Source organism: Sapajus apella, unplaced genomic scaffold (assembly GCF_009761245.1).
Source record: "Sapajus apella isolate SASKATOON/1434 unplaced genomic scaffold, GSC_monkey_1.0 scaffold21, whole genome shotgun sequence".
In the NCBI taxonomy this organism is placed as follows: Eukaryota; Metazoa; Chordata; class Mammalia; order Primates; family Cebidae; genus Sapajus; species Sapajus apella.
Genome location: NW_022436961.1, coordinates 22,396,274 through 22,421,732, shown reverse-complemented (window position 1 = coordinate 22,421,732; position 25,459 = coordinate 22,396,274). Strand labels below are relative to the sequence as shown.

The window sequence follows — 25,459 nt, the reverse complement described above, 5'->3', positions numbered from 1 at the left end:
TTTTTTTTTTTGAGATGGAGTCTTGCTCTGTCACCAGGCTGGAGTACTGTGGCCTGGTCTTAGCTCAGTGCAACCTCTGCTTCCTGGGTTCAAGTGATTCTTTTGCCTTAGTCTCCTGAGAAGTTGGGACTACAGGCATATGCCACCATGCCCAGCTAATTTTTGAATTTTTATTAGAGACAGGGTTTCACTATGTTGGCCAGGATGATCTCCATCTCCTGACCTCATGATCTGCCTGTCTCAGCTTCCCAAAGTGCTGGGATTATAGGTGTGAGCCACTGCACCTGGCCTAACCCTGTAATTAAAGCTAAAATTCATGTAGAAAAGTTTTCTTTTTTCAAGACAGTTTTACTGTATTGCCCAGGCTGGAGTGCAGTGGTGTGATCTCGGTTCACTGCAACCTCCCCTTCCAGGGTTCAAGCAATTCTCATTCCTCAGCCTCTTGAGTAACAGGGAGTAAAGGTGCCTGCCACTATGCCTGGCTAATTTTTGTATTTTTAAAGTAGAGGCAGGGTTTCATCATGTTGGCCATGCTGATCTTGAACTCCTGACCTCAGGTGATTGACCAGCCTCCGTCTCTCAAAGTGTTGGGATTACCAGTGTGAGCTCCCATGTCCTGCCTTTTTTTTTGTAGCAATTATGATTATTATTTTAAAGAGTCTCTCTCTGTTGCCCAGACTAGAGCATAGTGGTGTGATCTTGGCTCACTTCAGCCTCAGCCTCCTGGGCTCAAGCGATCTTCCCTTCTTGGCCTCTCAAGTAGCTGGGACTATGACATGTGCCACCATACCCAGCTAAATTTTAAAAATATATATTTTTTGTAGGGGTGGGGATTTCACTATGTTGCCTAGGCTGGTCTTGAACTCCTGGCCTCAAGCAATTTTCCAGCCTCAGCCTCCCAACGTGCTGGAATTACAGACAGGAGCCACCATGCCTGACTATAAGTCTTAAAAAGTGGTTTTTACACGTGGGTTTCTTGTTCAACTGGATTATTCTTCTCCTTTGGTCTTTGAGGTCTAAAGGAACACATCCTTCTATTAGGTTCACTAATTTAACTCTGCTAGGCATCGTTAGGACACTGGGGCTGCAGAGATGAGCTGGCCATTCTTTTCCCTCACACCCTGCTGCCTTTTCTAATGATGGACACTAAGGACCATTGATACTGCTTGATACTAGTGGCTCCCAAAGGGATAATCCAAAGGCTGTTCCATATCTACTTTCTTTTTTTCCAGAAAAAAAAATGTGTCTTTTCTCACTTTATGTTACTTAGTTTCACAGTTTTATCACCTTTTCTGTTCTCTTACCATTTCATATATTAATTATTGTCAAAATGTATGGGTGCACCAAAACCTTAGCTAGAATTGGCTTTATGAGTTGATATTTATTGACGTATACTGATATGACACCTACTGTTACGTACATTGCTATGCTTTTATATTACTATCCAAATGGAAAAAAAATTGGAAATGGTAACAAGGTACTGTTATAAGTTATAAGCCCCTAAAAGAGTAAAAGAGTAGTCAATTCTGAAGTGATCTCACTCTTTTTTTTTTTTTTTTTTTGATGGAATCATTCTGTCACCCAAGCTGGAGTGCAGTGGCATGATCTCAGCTTACTGCAACCTTCACCTCTCCGGTTCAAATGATTCTACTGCTTCAGCCTGTCAAGTAGCTGGTATTACAGGCATGCACCACCACACCAGGCTAAGATTTTTAGTAGAGACACAGTTTTGTCATGTTGGCCAGGCTGGTCTTGAACTCCTGACCTCAGGTGAGTCACCCACCTCGGCCTCCAAAAGTGCTGGGATTATAGGCGTGAGCCACCCTGCCCAGCCTCTACCTCTTTCTTTTAGATAACAGCTATAGAGCCAATTGAGGCAACAAGGGTGCCTCTTCCACCACCCCGAAGCCTGTCCACATAGTCTAGAATCTGAGTCCAACCGTGTGCGTCTAAGCTGGGCCATAGCAACCCCTACTTAAGTTTTCTGAGCTGTTTTCCAGACCAGATTCCATCCTGAAACTTTATTTTATAATTCTGGAGATCTCACTGAGCAGGAAGATGGGCAATGCTTCGGGAGAGGAAAGAAAATCAATGCTTTGACAACACACCTGCCAATATAGGGAGGTGTGGGAATGCTTTGGTGGCAGTGAGAAGGCTCTGAAGAGGTTACCTGGTTACCCAAAGAGTGCTTGACTATGAACGTTCTAACCTTCACACAACTCATAACTAACTCCAGCCTCCATGTGCTGCCCTCCATCTGCAAAGTGGGGATTGTCATGATTTGCCTTACGAGGGTGCTGTGTGATAATGGGGGAAGGAGGCTTGTACCTATATATGTGTGTATGTGCACCTACATATGTGTGTATGTCTATTATGCAGCATTTTGGGCCAGCAGGAGAATAGACATTTTTCATTCATTTGGTAAATACCCGCTTCTTCCCTGTTTTCCAAGTCTCAGTTGAATTGCAGTGGGGATATTAGGTCACAAGGGTGAATAGTTCACTCAGGAGTGTGAGGTGGGGACCGATCCATCTGGGAAGTCCAGGTAGGCAGCAGGGCTTGTTTCAGGGAGGCTTCCTGCAGGTAAGGAGGAGCTTAATGGGAACCGAGCTGCTTCAAGATGTGCCTGCAGCCTCCCGACTGCCTACCCTGTGCCCACATAAAGTCTGGTATCTGGAATCTCCCAGATGGAGGTTTGAGCGTTTCCATGGCCAGGCAGTAGAAGGAGCACTGCCCCAGGAGTCCTAGGACTGGTTTCCAGCTCTGGTTCTGCAGTGACTGAGCCCTGGGGCCTCTGCAAGTTGCTTAACCGCATCTGCAGGTGATGACCTCTTCCAGTCTAACGCTGACTCCTCCTAAGTCTTCCACAATTACACTGAAAATTGGGGATCGTATTTCCCAACTCCCTCTCCCACAGAGATGCGCTGCAGCACTTACAGATAAAAGGCGACCTGTGGCCCTGGAAGGTGTGTGCCTGTGTGTGCTGGAGGTGGCGGTGGATCTTTCATTATTCAACACTCCACTTGCCTGCATTTTAGTCTTTCCTTTTCCACTTCTCTCCTGGCCTCCCAGTGGCCGTCAGGGGTCCCTGCAGACATCGCTTTTCCACAGCAGTGGGGTCTGAGAGTTAAAGGGGTTCCTGACCTTCGCTGTAAGTAAAAGCTCTCTAGGGAAGGCGTTATAGCTGACCAGGGCAGCAGAGACCGCAACTAAAGCATGAATTCCCCGAAGTGCAATTTACAAAGTTTTTGCATCGAAGTCGGCGCTCGGCGGGGAAGGCAGCCAAGGGAACAGAGCGGGTGGAGCAGGGGAATGGGGAATTGTGTTCTGCAGGAAGGACCCCATGGAGACTGGACACCTCTCTCCTGGGACACGGGCCACGCCACACTGTCCTAGTCCCTAAACTTCGGTTCTCGGTGACCAGTCACGCTTAAACCGTTCCTGGTGTCCGAGCGCGGCCCCTTCCGAGAGTGACAGGCTTCTGCCAGGGCGCTCCGCTTCGACGGGCACAGGGGCGCACTGCAGAGGGGCTGTGGAGGACGCGGGTGGCCACGGCCAAGTGCGACCCCATCATGGCCCTGGCCGCCTCCGCTGGACACACCCCACGGCGGGGCGCCGGGCTTGGCTGTGGTTGCGCCCGCCCGCGCTCCCCGCCGCCGCCGCCGCCCCCGCCGCTCCCCGCCCCCGGGGTCCCTGGAGGCTCCGCGGCTGCCGGAGCTGGAGGTGGAGCTGAGTCCGTGGCGGCCGCGCAGGAGGGAAAGTTCAGCAGCGGTGGCAGTGGCCGGAGCCAGGCCGGGCAGCCTGCAGAGCGGCTCGGGTGAGTCGGGTTTTCTCCCCCGCCGGCCAGGCGCTGTGCGCCACGCGGGGGCGTCGGTGGCGCCGGCGGATTCCTGCTGCCCCGCGCGGCTAGCTCGCGCCCTCCCGGCCCGTGACCTCGGGGTGGCTCGTGCAGCCGCGGAGGATCGTGCAGCACCGGGCCTCCCTCTGCCGCTGCCCGCCGGGGGGCCAGGGCACGGGCAGGGACCAGGGAGCGGCTTGGCAGGCGGAGGGCGAGGTGCCTCCAGGTGGGCGCGTGAGGACGCGGAGGGGGCTTCCAGGGAGGGTCCGGGGCCGCTGTGCGCCCGGGGTGGATTTGGCTCTACCAGCCTTTCCCCTGGCCTTCCGCTGTCTAATTACTTTCTGCAAAACCCACTGAAAAGTAGCCTTTCCACGTGCCGCCCGGCGACTGCTGTTATTGTATTATTGTGGCTGGGATGGAGAGGGTGGAGGGGGCGTGACGAGGGTGGCCGGTGGGCAGCGTGCTCGCCTGCCCTGGACCAGGGACGTGGGGGATGTGTCTGAGGGTCATCGCCGTCCGAGGATGACCAGGGGATGTGCGATCGGTGGGCAGAAGCTGTGCTAGGGCATGATCTTGGGGTGGGGTGGGGGTTGGGAGGATGGGGAGGAGAGAAGTAGGAAGCGGAGGCAAAGTTGTTTGTTTCCTTCGCGCTTCCTGCACCTGCACTCCGGTTCGAGATTTTGAAGTTATCTTTTCATCGATGGGCAAAGAATGGTGAGAAAGGAAGAGATGTTGACAGCACTGTGCCTGCCAAAACAGTGAGCCTCGGGAAATACTCATAAATGAAATACTAATAAAAAGGATAGTGTGGTTAAATTTCACAAACTCCACTTTTATTCTGATTTCAAAGCCTTGACGCAGTTTTTACTTAATGTCATTAGATACATCTAGATAATAAAGATAATGAACTGTTCTTTCACGTTTTTTTAAAACTAGAAATTTAAATTTAATTCTGCAGGATTTCTTGGATTTTGTTGACATTATTCCTACAAGAAAATCAAATTACCTTGGTGTTACTTGCAACAGTGAGCATTAATAATCCCTGTGCAGTGCTGAAATGCTGCTAAGTGGAGGGAGAAAGGTCCTTTAAACTTGGAAATAGCTGCGCAGAAAGGCAAGATGAGATTTTGTATAAGCCTTAGGCAGAAAAGGCGACTTGAACATGTGTAATAGTGCAAAATACACAAGGGACTTGGTGTTGGGCTTCCAGAAGATGTCAATTCCTAGAAAGCAAGAGATGGGTCATACCCATTGTAAGATCACCACACACATTTAATCATTCATTTGCCTTGAGCTACCACACTGTAGGTACTCCACATAATACAATATCAAAACAATGTAATCCTGTTCATCTTTGTGTGCTAAATCTCATATGTCTATTTGTAAAATGTATTAGTGGGATTCAAAGCGGAATCTCCAACATTTGGATTCATCCGTTTACAGTGCAGTGAGCTTGTGCTTTGCTGTTCCAGAGGCCTGAGCTCCAGGCGGCTTCTTCCACTTATTAACTGTATGACCTCGGGCAAGTTACCTACCCTTTCCCAGCGTTGGTGTCCTAATTTGTAAAATGCCAGTAATACTCTTCACCTTATGGAAATGTTTAGCAGGAGGAAATTACATTCGGGAACTTATCCTAGTGCCTGGAGCACAGAGTATGCACCTCATAAATGTTGTCTTTTATTTTTTTGCCTTTCTTTAACATTGAGGGATCCTCAACTCCAGCATGTTTGAACATTTAAATTTGTTTTAATTCCTTCTTCTTCATAACCCTACTTTCCAATTATTTATCCATTGATTATTTATTGAAGAATCTCAGATGCCACCCAATATGGGTGTTAAAAATGAGGAGTTGATGCTTTGGGGCAAAATTTTAGTTTTTTCTTGTATCTTCCTAAGAATCCATCATAAATTAGATCATATGATGATGAATTGTACTTACCAATCTTTGTCTTGCCCTAGCTGTGTTCTTAATGCCGTTTTATTACAGTAAAAAGAAGTAACAGTAAAGTCTGCGAGGGTCCTTATCTTTTCTATTTTCTCCATGTCTCACACAGTGCCTGGCAGGGCATAAGGACTAAATAAATATTCGTTGACTTAAAATACAGAATGTAATGAAGTTATTCCTTGGTTACATCCTTCTTTTGATAATTACTGATGAAAGAATCTCGAGATCCTAAATTATAGCCCTACTTATGTTAGGGCTAATAGAGGTTATTACGGAGGCAAAGCTGAGGTAGACTTTATTACCTATTGATTTTGCGCTCATGATGAAGCAGTCTTATAAAACCTGTAAAGCCAGGCTGCAGAGTAACTTCGCCACTAGGGGCCTCTTCAGACTAGTGTATCACCCCAGGCTGTCATTTATTACCATCATCCTGTCCTTTAAGGTAGCAAAGAAATTTAACTTGCTGGGTTCAGGACATGGAATACTTTATTAGAAAAGGGCAACTTTGTGTCAAAGCTTTAGCCAAAGGCCTAAAAAAAAAATGAAAGTGATCTTAAATGATAGATTTGGTACTGTTTTTGAATAACTTTCGAGTTAAAGGCTTAAAAGAGATATAAGAATTTGGATTTGGATTTGTATATCCCAATTTTCAAATATATGATTTAAAAAAAAACTTCAAACAGACACACACACACACATACAAACACACATATATGATTTTCACATATATATATATGTTGTTTATATATATATATGTGGTTTTCTTTGTATATCTTTGGTATGGCTTATTTTTATATTTTAATGTGTTTAAAATGGTTTTATTTCCTAAATAGATGTGTGTAGCACTAACAGGAATATAAGTTGTTTTTCAAGGAATTTCATCTGGCTGGCAGAAGCTTCTTGTATCTTTCCTTTTTAAAAAAGTGGCTCACATCTGTAATTCCAGCACTTTGGGAGGCTAAGGTGGGTGGATCTGTTGAGGTCAAGAGTTTGAGATCAGCCTGTTCAACAGGGCAAAACCCATCTCTACTAAAAATACAAAAATTACCCAGGTGTGGTAGCAAGTGCTTGTAATTCTAGCTACTCAGGAGGCTGAGGCAGGAGAATCACTTGAACCCGGGAGGCAGAAGTTGCAGTGAGCTGAGATCATGGCACTGCTCTCCAGCCTGGACAACACAGTGAGACTCCATCTCAAAAAAAAAAAAAAGGAGCCACATTAAGTCTCACCTTTAAAAAATGTTTTATCACATTCCAAGATGCATCACTGAAAGGCACCTTTCTTCTATGTGTGTTTGAAAAGACCTCTTATTTCTAAATTCTACTTTGAATGAAGTTAGTCAAGCTTGAGAATATTTATTGAACAACTAGAAGGTGTTATTTTTTGTGTTTTTATTTGTCAGATATAATTTGCTGTTTGGTAGAAAAATTACTGACAATGTATGTAAACAAGCATTATTACTGAAAATATTGCCATATTGTATGCAAATGAATGAGAACATTATATTTTCAGGTCTTCCATGAAATGTAATTCGAGTGACAAACTAATTACCTTTAATCTGTAAGTAAAGTTAGAAACAATTAACTAGACCAGGCATGGTAGTCCCAGTAACTTGGGAGGCTGAGGTGGGAGGATTTCTTAAGCACTCAGGAGATCAAGACCCTGCTGGGCAATGTCAAGACCTTGTCTCAGAAACAAATGAACAAAACCCAACCAAGCCACAACAAAAATTAGCAACAGAGAAAAGCTTAGCACATTGTAGGTCTTAAATTTTACCAATGGTTTTCCTATGTTATTTAGCAGAATGTCTCTGAGTTTGGAAAATTATCAAATATCCAATTCTGCTTTTCACATGGCAGGATTTTACAATAAGACGATCTGGTTTTCATACCCCTCCCCTACCTTTTTAAAAATCAAAGTCTAGGTCAGTACTCTAGAGAACAGGGTAAGAGGAATAACTTTTGCATGAAGGCTGTAGAAAATTTTAAATATCATTTCCCTGTGATTAAGCTAAAAGTTTTGGATTACTTTTAGGATTCTGCTCACATGAAAACGTTATAGAGATCCCAGTTGCACAAACTAATGCTTCTCTAGAACTTCAAGAGTTTGGCTTATCCCAAACTCCCAGCTAGTAAAGGCCATGGTGTCTCCCTGCCTCTCCTTCATCTTCCCAAACTGAATCTGAGTCCATGCCAAGATGACAGGTACAAAGCTTTAGGCAGGCTGGGACAATTTAGTTTGGGCAAGAGCTCCAAGCTGAACAAGGTTATGGATGGCTGAGTTGAGAGGAAATGAATGAGTGGTTATATCTGGGAGTCACTTTTAGGAACCAGCACTTGGGAGGTATGCCTACACAAAAGTAATTGTTTGCTAGAATTTCATGTTTGAACCTAGGACTTAGGGAAACATTACTTTGCTGCACAGATAATTTTTGTTGCTGTTTTTAGGCAATGCATAAAACATTTTCCTTCTGTATGTGGAGATTGTAATTTGACATGAGATTTGGGTGGGGACACAGAATCAAACCATATCAATATATAACGGTTGTTGTTATTGATATTATCATTATTGACTGCAGTGCTTTCAGATAGATCATTCTAGTAGTCACAATAATCTGGAACAGAGGATTCAGGTAAACTTAGTGCTTATAATAATGTTTGCAAAGGTAAGTGATTCATTTAAGGTTTCTTGTTTCACTTCTATCACAATTCTTCTCTTCCTATGATAAAAATGTCTAACACTGATGCAGCCCTTAAATATGTAGCAGGTCCTCTGCTTAGTGTGGTGCATGAATTCTTCATTTAATCAGCACAGCCACCTTAGGAAGTGTGCACTCTTATTATTTGTGTTTTATAGATGAGAACACTAAGGTTTAGAAAGCAAGTCAAGGTCAGCTAGTAAGTGGTGGAGCTGGGCCTTAGTCCATGTCTGCCTGGCTCCAGGACCTGAGCTTATGACCTCTTTGCTGTCTTTTCCAGCATAAATGCTCATTGAATTAGCAGCCTGGGAAATGTCTTTGAGTTCTGAGGGTTAATAAAACACGTAAACATTGATTTTTTTTAGAGTATTGTATTTATCTCCATTTCTGGGTATGATGGAGCAAGATAACAAAATAATTTTTATCAGAGGGTCTGCTTCATCACTTTTAATTTGTAGGTTTGTGTATGTAGCTTTTTCTAGTAGGTCAAAATACATTGTAGAGCAACAACTCTGTAAACATCTAACTTCTGATTGAGGGATTTTGCCGGTGTGTTATAAGCAGAAATTATGAATAGAATCAAGTGTGTGTGTTGCAGAATATTTAGGTATAAAGGCTGAAGTCAACCATTCATGCATTCATCTAACAAACATTTTAATGCACCAGTTCTAGGAAGGTACTCTGCTAGACACTGCAGGAAATGCCAAGATGTGAAGATAGTGCAGGAGAGAGGAAGGGTTTGATGCTATGGTAGTGGACAGCCTGGGGTTTGAATCCCAGCTCTACTCCTTACTGAGTAGGGGGAATCTTGTTCCATTCCTAAACATCTCTGAGGCTTAGCTTTCTCATGTGCAAAATGGGGATAATAACGTCTTATAGGCTTGTTGCAAGAATTAAACAAAATGTATAGGTAAGGTGCCAAGCCGCCAGGAAGTAATAGGCACCAACCAATAGTAGTGTCCATTTTCCTTCTTCTCATCTGCCTCCTCTCGCCCACTCACTTCCCTTCCCTCTTACCCTTGCCCTTATCTCCACCCCTAACTCACAGAGTGGTGGTAGAGATAAAGATACCTAAAACCCAAGGCCAAGTGTGATCAGTTCCTTTAGAATGTTGTTTTCTGGTTCTCCCATGGGGGGCTGGGACAAACCTGACAGCAGCGTAGGGTCCCTGTGACACTTGGTTGTTACTTGAGCTGGCCAAAGACGATGAATCCCAGGAGGCAGTGGCAGCTTGGAGCCCAAGACAGGTACCTATGGTGTAGAATCAGGTTTGGGTGCAAGGGGTGAGGGAGAAGCTATTTTAAGAAGAAGCCAAGAACTCAGGTCTCATGGAAATTGAAACAAGTCAGAAATGAGTTGGAGGTCAGTTGAGCAGAAGGAGTTTGGGATCCAGGGTACAGGGGATATGAGTGGCCATTTCCTGAGGGATCCAAGGTTGTTTGCTGGGTCAGAGGCTCAGCTGTGCTGCACTACCTGGATGGTTTGTGCTGAAAAGCTCAGAGGAGAACTGCAGCCTGGTGCATCTCCAGATTGGTGCATTGCCTCTTATGGACTTCTGGCTCCCTGGCCTCCCACTGCAGGATTTTTCCAAAGGCAGCACATCCACTGTCAGTGAGTAGCTAAGTCAAAATTATTAGTTGTCTGGCAATAAGTACTCGAGATCTTTCAGGGGTATCTGTTGTCACAGGAGAAATGAGCCTTTTTCCCCACCAGTTGGGAATTTGGTTAATTACATCCAGGCCTGTTTCACTATGATGCGGGGAGCCAGATGCACGGAGGCCTGTGTAGGGCCCTGGTTGCAGTTCTGTATAGTAGTCTGTGTTGTTAGATCAGGGAGGGTCTTTAGAGGGATGTTCCAAGTGGTTTTATGATAATGATCCGCCTTGTTTGGTGTCCAGGGTAGATGCTGTGTGTGGTAGGGAGGGAATGTGGATTTTACAAAATCGTTACAGTTCAGGAACGTCTACCTCAGCCAGGAGCAGGAAGCCTTGACTCATTATTTATTATCCCATGGCACATAGGCATAAACCAGCCCTTCTGTGAATAAGCAAATAGAACTTGCCCAGGTGCAAGAGAAGCTTGATTCAGAATTTATTTTTTTTAGCCGAAAATTTAGCAACAGTATTGAATTGGAGAACAGTTTGTTTCAAGCAAGTTACTGTAATTTTCAAAAGTCCATTTTGTGGAGCTAATAGAGTGTATTAAAATGAATTGAACAAGGAAACTTTTTTAAAAAAAGTTAAGGATAGCTTAGTGGGAAGAGGAATAGTCCTTGAAATGAAATCCAAGTTAGTTCAAATGGTTCTTGGGACTACTAGTATCATGAGCATATGCAAAGCACACAATTAAGTGGAAAAATGAGGGAGCCAATGAACTGAATAATGAAACAGCAGCACCCCTGGTAAATGGGCTTGGGAGATGGAGTCATACACAACAACCTCACTTTTTAACTCTGTGAAATTGGGCAAGTTACTAATTCTTTCTTTCTTTCTTTCTTTTTTTTTTTTTTTTGAGATGGAGTCTCGCTCTGTGGCCCTGGCTGGATTGCAGTAGCATGATCTCAGCTCATTGCAACTTCTACCTCCCGGGTTCAAGCGACTCTTGTGCGTTAGCCTCACAAGTAGCTGGGATTACAGGCCCCCACCACCACACCCCTCTAATTTTTGTATTTTTAGTAGAGATGAGATTTCACCATGTTGGCCAGGCTGGTCTCAAACTCCTGACTTCAGGTGATTCAGCTGCCTCCGCCTCCCAAGTGTTGGGATTACAAGCATGAGCCACCACTCCCAACCTACTTAATTCTTTAGATTTCTGTTTCTCATCCATAAAATGGGGGATAATCATGCTTATTTTGAGTGGTTTGCTGAATCATTGAGCTAATGTACATAAATGCTGCAGCACATGGTGAATCCTTAATATATGTGTCAACTGTTGTTATGCCAGAAAGGGACGGGGAAGAAACATGAAAAATAAAATGAGTATTAAGAAGCATTCAGAAGATGAGAAGGAGCATGCTATATTTGCTTTAGGCCTTGTAGCTCTTATTTCTATTCTTAGTTTTTAAATGTCTGAGTTCTAGATTTTTATAAGCCAATATGTCTTGAATACCCACTGTGTGCATATCACGATGATAAGGTGCTTGTGTCTGGAAACTAATCTCAGAAATCCCTTGATATCTTTGGAGTTCTAGACTGAGAGGAATGAGACAGTGACTAGGACTTGCTGTTAACTGATGAATTCCTAATATCCTCTGGCTACTTCAATTAGTTACCCAAAAGATAATAGCTTCTATTTAATAGGAAATAAATACATCTTCTTGGACCTCCATACATATAAGTGACTTAAAATTTCCAGGTTACTTTTGAGTATCTTATATGCATAGAAATAAGATTTCTTTGCGTACATTTGTGGCTACATAATGGGAAACCAAGGGTGGAGACTTGTATTTTGGGGAGATATTTCTTTGGATGTAACTGTGACCTCCAAGTTGTCTAAAGTATGCTCTTTGGCAGGGTGATTTCTTTAATCTTTTTACTAAACTTATGACCCATACATTTCTGGGCCTGAATAACAGGAGAGGAGAGAGCTGAGTTTGAGGCATTTTTCTTTTTTTAATTTTTTTTTTCAACTTCTCCTCCAGGTGGAGGTGTAGACAAGTTTCTGCAGAAGGAAATTAGCTTGGTGGAGACAGAACTCTGTAGATGACTCACTTTGTGGTCATGAGCGAGTTCTTAATCCATAAAGTAGGAATTTAATCATGGAGACACAGGGGATTTTTCAAATGCAAAGCAACAAAATTTGTGGACTGTGAATTAATTCATCAATCCAAAGGATGGCTGAAGCCAAAATCTGAGCAGAAAATGAATTATTCTGTTGGATCAAGTAAGCTGGTTCAACATCTTCGATCTGAGGTGTTCTCAAAAATAGCTTTTCTTTGTAGAGAATATATTATTCACTTAAGTAATTAAAAATCCTGAGAGTTTTTTTGCATTAATATCCCTGGGTATAAAAAGGAACTTATCCAACTTCATTGGGCTTAGCTTTCTGCCTTCTTCCAAGAATGAGTCTGTACCAGTGCTTAGAACATTATTAGTGTGGATAACAGAGGCCTCAGAGAACACCTCCTTAGACCCTGTATGTAGAACCAGTATCTTTATGTTTGGTGTTATGATGGAAATGAAGTTGGAGGGAATACAGGAACTATAGGCTTTTTTGCTTTCTCTCTCACTCAAGACACTGACCTCTTGAACCAACTGCAGGAATTATTTGCTGGCTAAGTACCAGGACTGAATTTTTTTTCTCTGTCCTCTCAAGATGTTGAATTTTTTGGTGGACACAGGCTAACCAGTGACTATTTGCATTTTTCACCAAGGTGGAACTTATGGGATGTGAATGTGGGACTCTTGTAAAATTGTCTGGTTTCTTGAAAGCATGGTTGTGGGGCGGCAGGGGCGGGGGCTTCTTTGTCTTATGGAGCTGTCCCTCTGCTAAGGTGAAGGCACGTGAGAGGCACTGGCTTCTTTAAACCTCTTTCCCTGGTCTCCACAAATGATGGTTGTGATTATTCTTGGGGCAAATGACATGCCAGTGTGTGAAATTGCCAAGTATTGCCATTGTTCTCCATTATGTAGGAAAGAAGGGCAGAGAATGAATGGCAACGTTTTGAATAAAGCTGACCATATTCATTTATTTAACTTTTATGAGCTAGAAATCTTTGAAGTGGCAAAATCATGCATTTGAAAGAGTGTCTTCATTCCTGGAGGAGTTGTAGACTTCATTTAATGGTCTTGTCAATAACATGTTGGAGTTGGAAGTGACAAGAGAACCAATAATTATCAAATATATATAAACAGAAATAATAGCATCTTTGAGATCATTTGATCTAACATGAGTATTTTGCAGAAATAATAGGAGGTTTGAGATGATCTGTAAAATCCATATAATTTGTAGATGAGCAGCAGAGGTCCAGAGTGGCTAAGTGACTTATCTAAGATGACCCAGCTACTTAGTAGAATGAATGATGTTGTTGAGAATAGATCCTAGGTTCCTTATTTTTTAACAATCTGTATTTGATGGGCTCTACAACCTCATTTGGTACCATGGCCAGTAGGCAGGTAATTATAGGTGCCCCTTATAATAATGAACTACCAAGATGCCTGCTCTCAAGTTGTTCAGAATCTAGTTTCAGACTTCTATTGTATGCCTGGCATTGTGCTTGATGCTGGAGTTACACAGATGAGCAGACAGGGGATTCTGACCCCAGGAGCTTACAGGAGATTGAAATACAAGGAAAGGAATATATCACCATGCTAGGGCTTACTGACCCATGGAGCGTTTGAAACTGGTCCAATTGTCCATAGAAGTGATGTTTATGGTTTCTTTTGAATGAACATAGTAAATGACCCTTCTAGTCTCAAAACTTAAGACACTTGCATTTGTCTTATCTGAGTTCCTTTCTCAGAAAACCAACCCTCAGTGCTCCCAGATAGTATCGAGGAGCTGAAACTTACCAGATCACCAAGTCTGAACAAACATCAGACCCTTTGTCCATCATAATTACCTAAATGACCACCTGCTTCCTGTTGACCAACTCCTCTTCCTCATCCTCCCTAATTCCTGTTTTCCTTTTTTGCACTTATATCCCTTCTTGGCTGTATAAACCTCTAATTTTAGTGGGTCAGGGAGATGGCACCTGATTAAAACCTTCTTCCCTGGCAATACTTGTTTTCTCTTTCTGTGCTGTGAACAGCAGGATCTGGAGTGAAACCCTGGCATTTTAGTCACATGCCTTTTCTGGGGATGGTAAGCCCACATTGCCTACTTCAAGGCCACAGGAATGTATTTTTATTTCCTGTTGATTTTAAAACATCAGAAATGGAAATGGTGGCAAAAAGCTTCATGCATCAAATGGACTCTAAATGACCTTAGCTTCATCTGTACACATTCAGCTAGTGAATTAAAGTTTGAAACCCTTTTTTATCTATACTTCAAATCTATGATCTTCCTGGAAATACTTGGTAAGATTACTTCTGAGGAGTTTCTTTAGGAACACAAGTAGAAAATGGAATTGCATGCCTTGATTTGATCATTTACACATTGTGTGCATGTATCAAAAACCAAATGTATCCCATAAGTACGTACAGTTATTATGTATTGAAAGTGGGAGTGTATGTACCCAAAGAGAGATAAGATGTGGATATGGGTATCATTGTATCTAAGTCAAGGGTTGAATAATTGGTTTTTCAGTTAAATTAAGGCTCATTTTTCTCCTGGTAATGTGAAAATGGCAGAAGATTAGGAAGTTTTACTATGTACTAAGCCCTGTTTCCAAGCATTTTATTTGTAGAATTTATTTATTTTTTCAACACATACAAAAATACTTGAGGAACTGAGGTTCACACTGATGGAATACTTGGTCTGGGTCAGATGGCTATGACAGGCAGAACCATCATTGGAACAAATGTCTGTCTGCCTCTAAAGCTTCTACTCCCAAGATTGCTATGGTAATTCTATGGGTACCAAGAGTAATACGTTATGTGGCAGTGGATATTTTAGCTGTGTTTACATTATACTTGGACCAAACTATAGATTCCTAGAGTACAGGGACTATGGGAATCTATAGTATAGCAATTTTATAATGTCTTTCCAAAAGTGTGGCACAGTAGGTTCTTGATAAATATGGGTGGAATGAATAAATGCAGCAATTTAATAGTCAACATGGTTAGTAAGAAACTGTGTTCATGAATAGACAAATCACATTCAAGCATCCCTGTATTTGAGTGTAAATCTGACCTTGGAGAAACCAAACAGAAAACTCACCTTTAGAGATCTCTTTTACTATATTTTTCAGTTTCTAAGCATGCCTGTTTTAAACTACATTCCTGCATACTATGTGTTTTCTTAACAGCTGCCTATAAACAAATTATGTATTCATACTCTTGTGGCAGGCTGGATAGATTTAATAGCGGCAGGAATCTGGCTTCCAACATATTAAGTGTTCTTGAAGGTAATAAAAAGGAGGACTAATTACCTAGCTGAAATGATTATAAGAGAGATGTTGGGCGTCTTGACTCTCTGGGATTCTGACACCAGCAAAAGTGGTTAAGAAAAGATAATTTTGAGAAACAGCAATGACGATCTATTTGAACCAAGTTATTTTATTCAATCTATTATGTGGGTATATCTGTAGTCCACTGAGCAAGAGGACAGACTAAATAATGCATTGAGTTTCTGTGGTTGAAGTGCTAATTTTAAAGTACATGGCTGGTGTTCACAGCTGGAGTCTGTGAGGTCTTACATTTAATGATTATACCTTTCCCGTAGCCATCTGTCTTTCTTTTTAATAAGCAATACTTCTTATTGAGCCCGATTTGTGCACATTGATTGCACCATTATACTTGTTAAATATTAAAGCATTTTTTCTCTCTCTTGTGAAGTCTAATTAGGAAGGTATTCAGGGCAAGCCTGGCATTATCATTCAGAATAATAGTCTGGTCATTACCTGTAACATACCTCAGCTTCCTGGATCATTTGCCTTTTTTTTTTCTCCTATTAGAGTGCCAGAGTACCAAATATATTACATAAAAATTTGATGAAGGATTCAGTACTATTGGGCCATTAAGAGAAATTATGCTACAAAGATTATGAAACCTTTGAAAAATGTGGGGAGAAATTTATCATTTATAGTTTGCATTTTTCATGAATCAGACTTCTGAAAAGATATATAGGTTACTTGATGGCACTAATTTTATTCAATGGAGCCATCTTAAAGTTGCTTTAAATGATAAAAGTACAAACTACAACAATGTTTGGAAGAAGGAAAAACCAATCAATAAGTAGTTCCATTTTATACATGCTGCTGATGTAAAGAATACCTTTAGATATCAAACCACCATACCTGAGAGTCCGTGTGGTGATCCCTTACTTACTTTCTCAACTTACTTTCTCAACTGTTCTGTGCAGTCTAATTCAAAAATGTATTTGCATTGCTGATTTAGCAGCAAGTATTATGTCCAAACAGGGTCAAAAGTAAGATTATGAATTGCTGTTATTTTTGAAAAGTTATCTAACATCATTTTGAGATAATCATAATAATGAGTATGGTCCATAATGAATATGAACATCCCATTTTTGAGGTGTTCACAGTACTTTCTCATTTGTGCACATACACTCACACTCAGGCATGCATATACACATATGATCTGGGCTGATTGGCACAAACCAGATTAGGAATAAGCCCAGTTTATTGCTTCTTACTCTCAGGAATAAAAGCTTCTATTCCATATATTTCATGCAAAGTATGGTTATCGGACTAACAGTTTTTTCCCTCTCAGTGGTCCCAGCAGCTCATGTTAGGGTTTTGAAAGTGGCTTTATCCCTTCACAATTGCAAATAGCAACTGCATTGCCGTCCATTTATGCATTACAGAAATCAGTGTGTGTGTGTGTGTGTGTGTGTGTGTGTGCACACGCCCGTGTCCCTAAAGTGAGAGTTTGAGTTCTTTTTGAATGTGGTGAAATCAAAATGAGATCTGGCTCTGAATTAAAACATGGAAATAAAGATCAAACTATGAAAGGGAATTTATAAATCTTTTAGTCCAATGTTTCCGTACCACAAATGGAGAAGCCAAAGCGCAGAGAGGCAAAGAGGCTTCTCAGAGTTCATGTGGTTGCTAGTGGCAGAATTGGAACAGGAGCTTGGCTCATTCCCTGTGCTTTTTCTGCAGTACACTGGAGGCCCTTGACAGATGATGTTTGGACCATTTGCCATTTTCCAGACCCTTCACAGGTATAGCCATATTTTGGCCTGGGTAGGTGAGAAAGATTCTGAAGGAATGACTGTTGCCTATGGCCAGCTGAAGACAGAGTTGGGATCTTCTGAATCTGTCTAGGGTGATATGTTTTCATTGGCATATTGTTAGAAGCTGAAATCTCAATGATGAAAATTCCCAGTGCAGCCTTTGAGAATTTCAGAGTTCAGTAGCTAGTCAGAGACGGCAGCAGACAGCTGGGATTATCACAGTCTTGGGATTATCACAGAAAGCATTGGCTGCAGCTGGGTCAGACCAGGGCTACGTGGAGTTGGGTCTTCTGTTTCAGAGGCCTGGCATCTTGTATTTTCAGCCTGCAAGGGCAATTTTCAGATCTTGAGTAAATCACCTAACCAAGAGGCCCCATGGTTGAAAAGGACCCAAGAGGTAAATGGGTTAATTTACCTTGGTAGATATCTGTTATGGCAACTTGAATATTGAGTTTATACAGCACAGTGGTTGGCACATCGAGTTTGAAGTCTAAGATGCCTGGGTTAGACCAGCTGCCATTTACTGGCTATGGAACTTCATCAAGTTACTATACCATGGTGAGCCTCAGTTGTTTTGTCTATAAAATCGAAATAATAGCAAACATATATTGTGCTCAGTGTGTGCTAAGTGCTGTCTCAGTTGTTTTGTCTGTAAAATGGGAATTATAACAAACATTTGTATTGTGCCTACTATATGCCAGGTGCTTTAGGAGAAAACCCTATGAGGTAGGTACTACCATTATCCTCTCTTTGCAGTGAGGAAACCGAGGCCCAAAGAGGCTTAACGTCTTGCTCAAGGTCATGCAGCTGCTCAGTGCTGAGCTGGGATTTGAATCATGGCAGTCTGTTGCTTTTTATCACTTTCCTATGCTGCCTGTTGAGAGGATTAAGGTTATTGTGAGGATCAAATGGGATAAGTACACCAGAAATATGAGCTCTCATCATTATTAATTATAATGAAGCTAGCGTTACTTTAATAACAGCAAAATCCATATGACCAGCACTTTCTTTTCCCGTAGACAAGCTCCTTATGTAAGAAGCCAGATCATAATTAGAAAGTTGCTTTGGCAATTCCAAAAGTAATGCGAAAGGAATTCAGAAGCCTTTATAAAATGTCCCTATAGCTCATGGAGCCTGGGTCTAGATGGATAGACCAATGGCAGGATCAGCTCCCCCAGTGTTTTGGCTAAGACTCCCTTTTCACCTCTGAGGGCTTGCAGACTTTTCTTCCTCTAGGGAGCTCTGGAGTACCAGTGACCAGCTCTGTCATAGTTTTCTGTAGTCTATCCATCCAGGTGATTAAAGTAGATTAGCTAGGCTAAGGGCATTGTCTGTGCCACTGGACTGCCACTGTAGAATTGTCTAAGAACAATGCCGCAGTCCTTGGAGGAAATCCTTCAACCTACTTCCAAAAGTCAGTTTTTGACCTGCTTCCTCCGTTTTATTGGGTTCATAACCTAATTCTCAGCATGCGATCTTATTTCCAAATTGCTTTACTATGGATTTTAGATATTATCTTGTGTCTCTTCTTTTGTTTACTATTAAGTTTATAAATTATGAATACCTATGTGGATATGTATCATGGCTATCCATTTTAACTTATGATAATCAAGCAACTATCCATAAGAATCTAGAACATCCCTTTGAAGCCCCTCAAGTGTGCTTCCCGCTGATACTTCCTTCCTTCCTCCCACTCCTTCAACACAGAGGTAACTGCTCTTCCAAATATTGTTAACTGTTTCCTTGCTTTTCTTTTGAGTTTTATTAGAAATGTGCATCCGCAGATAATTTGTTTTTGTTCCAATTCAACAGGTGGTTGAATTGGAAAATTTGACTAACGCTTCAAGATATATTACATAGCAGTTACTAAAATAAGTTGTAAGAAAGACCCCAATGGTGGTTTTCAAATGAAATACCCAAACTGCAGGCTCCAGCCTTTAAAAATCCTCCACACTCTGAAGACAGAGTAAAACACTGGCACTGGATCTGTGATGGGATTTACCTGAAGAAACCTCTGCTGTGTGTCTGTCACTGTCCTTTCTCCCTGGAGACAGCAGCTGCCTTGAGGCTGCCTGGACAGCAGGCTCCGTGTACCCTGGGGCTGGGAGTGTGGCAGGTTGTCATGTGACTTCGGCAAGATAATTTCATGGCAGAGTCAAGGGGAGCAGCTGGGATAGGGCTTCCCCCCTGCTGAGTGTATTGGAGAGATTTGTGCATGCCATTTGTGTGTGCTTTCTGTGAACCAGATGTGGCTCAGGGCCATCATGGAACAATTTGACCTCTGCCCAGGAGGCACAGGTAGCAGAGAGCTTGTGGACTGACTTTTAGGGGCTGCTGGGGTGGGGATAGGGGCAGTACAAGCAGAAGACTTAAATGCATCACCCATATCACAGGGATTTTGGTCAAAGGGGCCCAGCACGGAGTCCCTGGAAACCCTACAGAAGTGCCATGAGAAAGAGAGAAACTTGGTTTAAGTATCTGCTGGTCTACAGGATGTGAAGCCACTTGCAGTGGTGAGGATTAAGTTTGCCTGCATATAAATGAAAGAACAATGGTAACACAAAATAGGAGTTTACTTCTGTGTAAGAATAAGTCAAGAAGTAGGCAATTTGGGAACGGAATGATGGTTCTACACAGTTATTAGGAACAAGTCTTCTACTTCACTGCCCCCACATCCTAGGAATAGATTCCTCATGCTCATAGAACAAGAAAGCTGCTAAAGCTCCAGCCATCACATTATGTTCCAGGCATAGAAGGAAAAGAAGGGCAGAGGAATGGTCTGCCCCCTCCTCTTTAAGGAGACGTTTGGGATGCCCCACCTAACACTTTTGCTTATTAGCCAGGGTTCACTAAGAGAGGCTAGGAAATACAAACTTGTTGCTGGGATTCTTGTTATAAAGGGGAAGGGGATATAGGGAGGCAGCCAGCATTTTCATGGCAGTGGTGGTCAAGTGGTCTTTCTTCTCCATGTTTCAAACCCAGAGAGGAGAGTACTAGCAGCTAACAAGTAGGTAGAAAAAAAAGAAGCCTACAACCTGCCTGTACAGATCCTAGCTGGGAGATGCAGCAGGAAGTCTTACTGTTTGTTTTGATCTTCTTTAGAGTAAATGTCATACGTTGGCCTGAACATTCTATTTTATGAATCACAATTATGTTTTGCTACTTAAAGTAACTTTAGGACTTTCTGTTACCTATAAATGGCCAGAAAAGTATAGGGCCTACTAGAATTTTCCTTGAGTAGCATGATATAAATATACCCCCTAAATATCATATATATTTCAGCTTAGTATGGTCTTTATTGTACATAACCATCATGCTATTTTCATAACTGAAAAATTATCATTCTTGGGCTGGGGGAGGGATAGCAGGGGGTGGGGAAATTGGGGAGGGATAACGTTGGGAGAAATACATAATGTAGGTGATGGGGGGATGGAGGCAGCAAACCACCATGACATGTATATCTATGTAACAATCCTGCAAGATCTGCACATGTACCCCAGAACTTAAAGTACAATAAAAAAAATTGCTAAATAACCAGACCACGTTTAAATTTTCCCTATCTAAAAAAGCATCTCTTGTTGTTTGATTAATGATGTATAGCAGGGCCCTACATTGCATTTGATTGGTCTCTGAAGTCTCTTTTAATTTAAAGTCTTCTTCCTGAGACTCTCATTTACTTGTTTTATGTCTTCTATATTTTCTATAAATGTTACTTATATCTAAAGGTTTAATTAAATTGAGGTTCATTTTTTTCAGACAAAAATAATTCATAGTTCATATGAATAACTTTTTGTTTCAATCAATGCACAGTGTCTGAGGTTCCACTTTTAGTGATGCTAAGACTGACAGTGGGCCAGCCCTTAACTTTAAAACTTCCTTTTTATTTTGTAATTTTTGTCTTATAATTTTTTTATTGTAAAATATACATAATGTAAAATTCATCATTTTAACAATTTTTAGGTGAACATTTTAGTGGCATTAAGTATATTCATGTTGTTATGCAACCGTCATGAATGTTCACCTCCTGAACTTTTTCATCTTCCCAAACTGAAACTCATACCTATTTAACTGTAACTCCTCATTCCTTCATCTCCCACCCCCTGAAAACCACCATTCTACCTTTTGTCTCTATAAATTTGACCATTTTAAGAACTTAATATGCATGGAATCATATAGTGATTTGTTCTTTTGTGACTGGTTTATTTCACTTAGTGTAATGTCCTCAAGGTTCATCCATGTTGTAGCATGTGTCAGAATTTTATTTCTTTTTAAAGAAGAATAACATTCCACTCTATGTCTTGCTTTCTTTTTTCCCCATTAGAAAAAAATTATTATTATTTTGTTTATGGAGATGAGATCCTGCTCTGTCACTCAGGCTGGATGGAGTACAGTCGGGTGATCATAGCTCACTGCAGCCTCAAACTCTTGGGCTCAAACAATCCTCCTGCCTCAGCTTCTTGAGTAGCTGAGAATTACAGGTACAAACCATGGTGCCTGGCTACCCCATTTTTTGTTGTTGCAGAATACACATAACAAAATTTACCATCTTAACCATTTTTAAGTGTACAGTTCATTGGTAATAAATACATTCATGTTATGCAACCATCATCATTGCTCATCTCCAGAATTCTTTTAACATTGTAAAACTGAAACTCTATGTTCATTAAACAGTAACTCTCCATTTGTCCATCTAGCCCCTGGCATTCTACTTTCTGTCTTTATGATTTTGACTATACCAAGTATCATATATAAGTAGAATCACCATATTTTGTGTATACTTTTATTTTGATATGAAAATAGCATTTAACTAGATTTAAAACATATCTTTGTGATGATCTCAGTCTTTAAGTTAGAGCCTTAGTACATTTACATTTATTGTGATTATTGCTGCTGTCATGTCTTATGTGCCTTATTTATCCTATTTCTTTTGTGTTTTCTTTTCTCTCCTTTCCCTTCCTGTGAATTGAGTGGTTTTTTTTTCTTTTTCCAATGTTTTTCTTCTACTAGTTTGGAAGTTACACATTCTACTGTTTTTCCAGTTGTTCTTTCAGAATTTTTTTCCTTATGTGTTTAATAAAGTCTAAAATTAACCACTAGTCAATATATTTATGTTTCTTTTTCCTAAAAGAAAGCATTAGAAAACTCTGATCCTCACCTCTTTAATATTTTTGACATATCTATCTTGTGTTTGTAAATTGACAAATTAGATATTATTATTGCTGTTGTGCTAAATGGTGAGCATTCATTTGGGTTTAACCACATTTATGTGTTTTTCCCCCTCATAGTTTCTTATTGCCTCTTAGACTCTCTTTCTAGGATGTATATACTTCCTGAAATACATTATTTAGAAGTTCGTTTTGTGAGGGTATGTTGGAAGTAAACTCTCCTAGTTTTATTTATCTGACAGTAACTTCATTTTATTCTAAGTTTTCAAAGGCAGTTTCATTAGGTATAAAACTCTAGGTTAGAAGTTATTAATTTTTAGTACTTTAAATATAGTATTTCACTGGCTTTTGAGAAGTCAGTTTTAAATTAAATTGATATTCTTTATAGAAACATGGTTTTTTAAATCTGGCTACTTTAAATATCTTTGTTTTTCCTATCTCCAGTCTCTCCTTTCTGGTTTTATTTTTAATGTGATAAGAGGGGATTTTTTTTTATCCTGTTTAGGGTTTTGTGAGCTTCCTGAACTCAAGGAACTTGCAATTAGGCATTCTTAGGGGACCTCTGTTTCATTTTTCACCCAGAGCCAATGCTGAGATAGGCAAGCATGTCCACTTGCTTTCTTGGATCATATTTTTCTAATTTACCTCCCAATTGTCTTTCATCGGTCTTGGAAAATTCTCAGCCATTATTTCTTTGAAAATAACCTCTTTCTCCAATGTTGTTGGTGTTTCCTTCTGGAACTCCAGTGAGATGTACTGTAGATATCCTGTCTGTTCCTTAGTCTAGTTTATATGTCTATCTTTTTTCTCCCTCTGTACTGTTTTCTGGATAATTTTGTCAACTATATCTTCTGTTTTATAAATTCTCTTTTTAACCATGTCCAATACAATATATAGACCATCTATTAGGTTTTAAATGTCAATGTGCAGACATAGTGTGCATAAGAACTGTTTAGTTAATGGCTTTTTGAAAAGTAGTGCCACTTTTTGGATGATTCCTTTTTTTGTTTGTTTGTTTGTTTGTTTGTTTGGGGGGGGGGTTGAGGCCTCATGACTTTCTTAGTTCCAAGTACATGAAATAAAATCCTATAGGAAGTGATATTTAGACATTAGGAATTCAGAAAAAGACACAGCAGTTTGTGAGACTATCCTATAGAAACTTTTTCTGTAAAGGGCCAGATAGTAAGTATTTTAGGCTATTGTGGGCCATACAGTGTATATTACAACTACTCAAGTCTGTCGTCACAAGCGAAAAGGAGCCATAGACAATATGTAAATGAATGAGCACAGCTATATTCTAATAAAACTTTATTTATACAAACAAGTGGGCTATAGTTTTCTGACCCCTGCTAAGAAATTTGAATTCTGCTTTGTGTTTGGATGAATTAAAACATTTGCCATGCACATATTACAAACAAAAGAGAAGAAGGGATGCCTGTTGTCCATCTCTGTATCTCTTTAGCTTGTTATGATTGCACTATTTTCATAAGTTTTGAAGCATTTTTCATTTTGCCTTAAATGTGTTTTCCAATGTTGCAATATTATTTTTACATGCAGATTTGAGTGTGAAATACCTATAAACTTACTAAATGTTGAAAATTGATTAAAAATTGATTAAATTGTGTAAAAAGAAAAAGGCCTTTATTGCATTGCATTTTTATGTACTTTATATTTTTTCTATACTATATATTCATTTCAAATTGTTTTTAGGATTTGAATTTGTTTTCATTGTTCAATTGATATATTATTCTACCTGTGAAGATTGTTTGGATGTCTTCTATGGAGATGAAATGCATTATCATTTTTTTCCATTAAAGTTATTGAAACTTTTTTTAAAAATAGAGATGGAGTCTCACTCTGTCACCCAGGCTGGAGTGCAGTGGCTCAATCTCAGCTCACTGCCAACCTCAGCCTCCTGGGTTCAAGCGATTCTCTTACCTCAGCCTCACAAGTAGCTGGGACTACAGGCACGTACCACTACATCTGGCTAATTTTTTTTTTTTGAGACAAGAGTCTTGCTCTGTTGCCAAGTGCCAGGCTGGAGTGCAGTGGCGCGACCTCGGCCCACTGCAACCTCCGCCTCCCAGGTTCAAGCAATTCTCCTGCCTCAGCCTCCTGAGTAGCTGGGACTACAGACATGCACCACTACACCCAGTTAATTTTTGTATTTTTAGTAGAGACAGGGTTTCACCATGTTGGCCAGGATGGTCTCGATCTCTTGAACTCATGATCCGCCCGCCTTGGCCTCCCAAAGTGCCGGGATTACAGGCATGAGCCACTGCGCCCGGCCATTTTTTTTGGTATTTTTAGTAGAGATGGGGTTTTGCCATGTTGACCAGGCTATTCTCAAACTCCTGACCTCAGGTGATCCACCTGCCTCAGCCTCCCAAAGTACTGGGATTACTTATACACATAAGCCACCGTGCCTGGCCTATTGGAACTGTATTTATATTTGACAAGTTTTTTGTGTAAAGTTGTTAAATAAGAGTCAGGTTTTCTTTCTTTCAATACATAAAGCTTTATTTTTATTAAAGTCTATCTGATAGTTTTTGATAGTCTCTGTCTTGTGCCATACACTTAAAACATTTTTATAGTCCTTATTCGATAATTCCAGTATCTGCAATTTTTGTGCATGTAATTTTGCAGCTTGGTTTTATTTTCTGTTGCTTGCTCATGACAGCTTTTCCCCCAAGAGTTTTGTGGTATTTTGATTTGAGCTTCTGGTCACTGGAATGTTACCTGTGGGAATGTTAATGTGGGAGTTTTTTGAGGCCTGTATTTAAAGTGTGTTTGTTCAGAGAGGTCTTATATTTATTTCTTGGAGGTATCCTTGAGTACTATCATTCCAAGGCGTTTCAAAATGAAATCTTTGGTCTGGAAATTTTGGGGTCACAAAGGGCCAATTTCAGCCCACAGCTGTGTGAAGGAGGCCTTGCAATTAGGCACTCTTAGAGGACCTCTTTTTCATTTTTCACCAAGAGCCAATGCTGAGATAGGCAAGCATCTCTACTTGCTT

The 25,459-nt window shown here is 40.8% G+C and overlaps 1 protein-coding gene and 1 long non-coding RNA gene across 3 annotated transcripts in view; one reads left to right on the top strand and one right to left on the bottom strand.

Annotated features, from left to right (window-relative positions):
- LOC116558436 overlaps window positions 1-6,905 on the bottom strand; it is a 9,973-nt gene extending 3,068 nt beyond the window's left edge. Inside the window, exon 1 of the long non-coding RNA XR_004272007.1 lies at window positions 6,894-6,905. This is a non-coding gene — a long non-coding RNA (uncharacterized LOC116558436). The remainder of the gene's footprint in view (window positions 1-6,893) is intronic.
- The window catches only part of CSGALNACT1 (chondroitin sulfate N-acetylgalactosaminyltransferase 1), a 359,085-nt gene continuing 336,602 nt past the window's right edge, over window positions 2,977-25,459 (top strand). Inside the window, exon 1 of one of the 2 annotated variants that reach the window (XM_032288379.1) lies at window positions 2,977-3,151. The gene's annotated coding sequence lies outside the window, so the exon portion shown is untranslated. Of the gene's footprint in view, window positions 3,152-3,679; window positions 3,818-25,459 lie in introns of those variants that run through there. The other variant, XM_032288378.1, reaches the window with a different exon arrangement.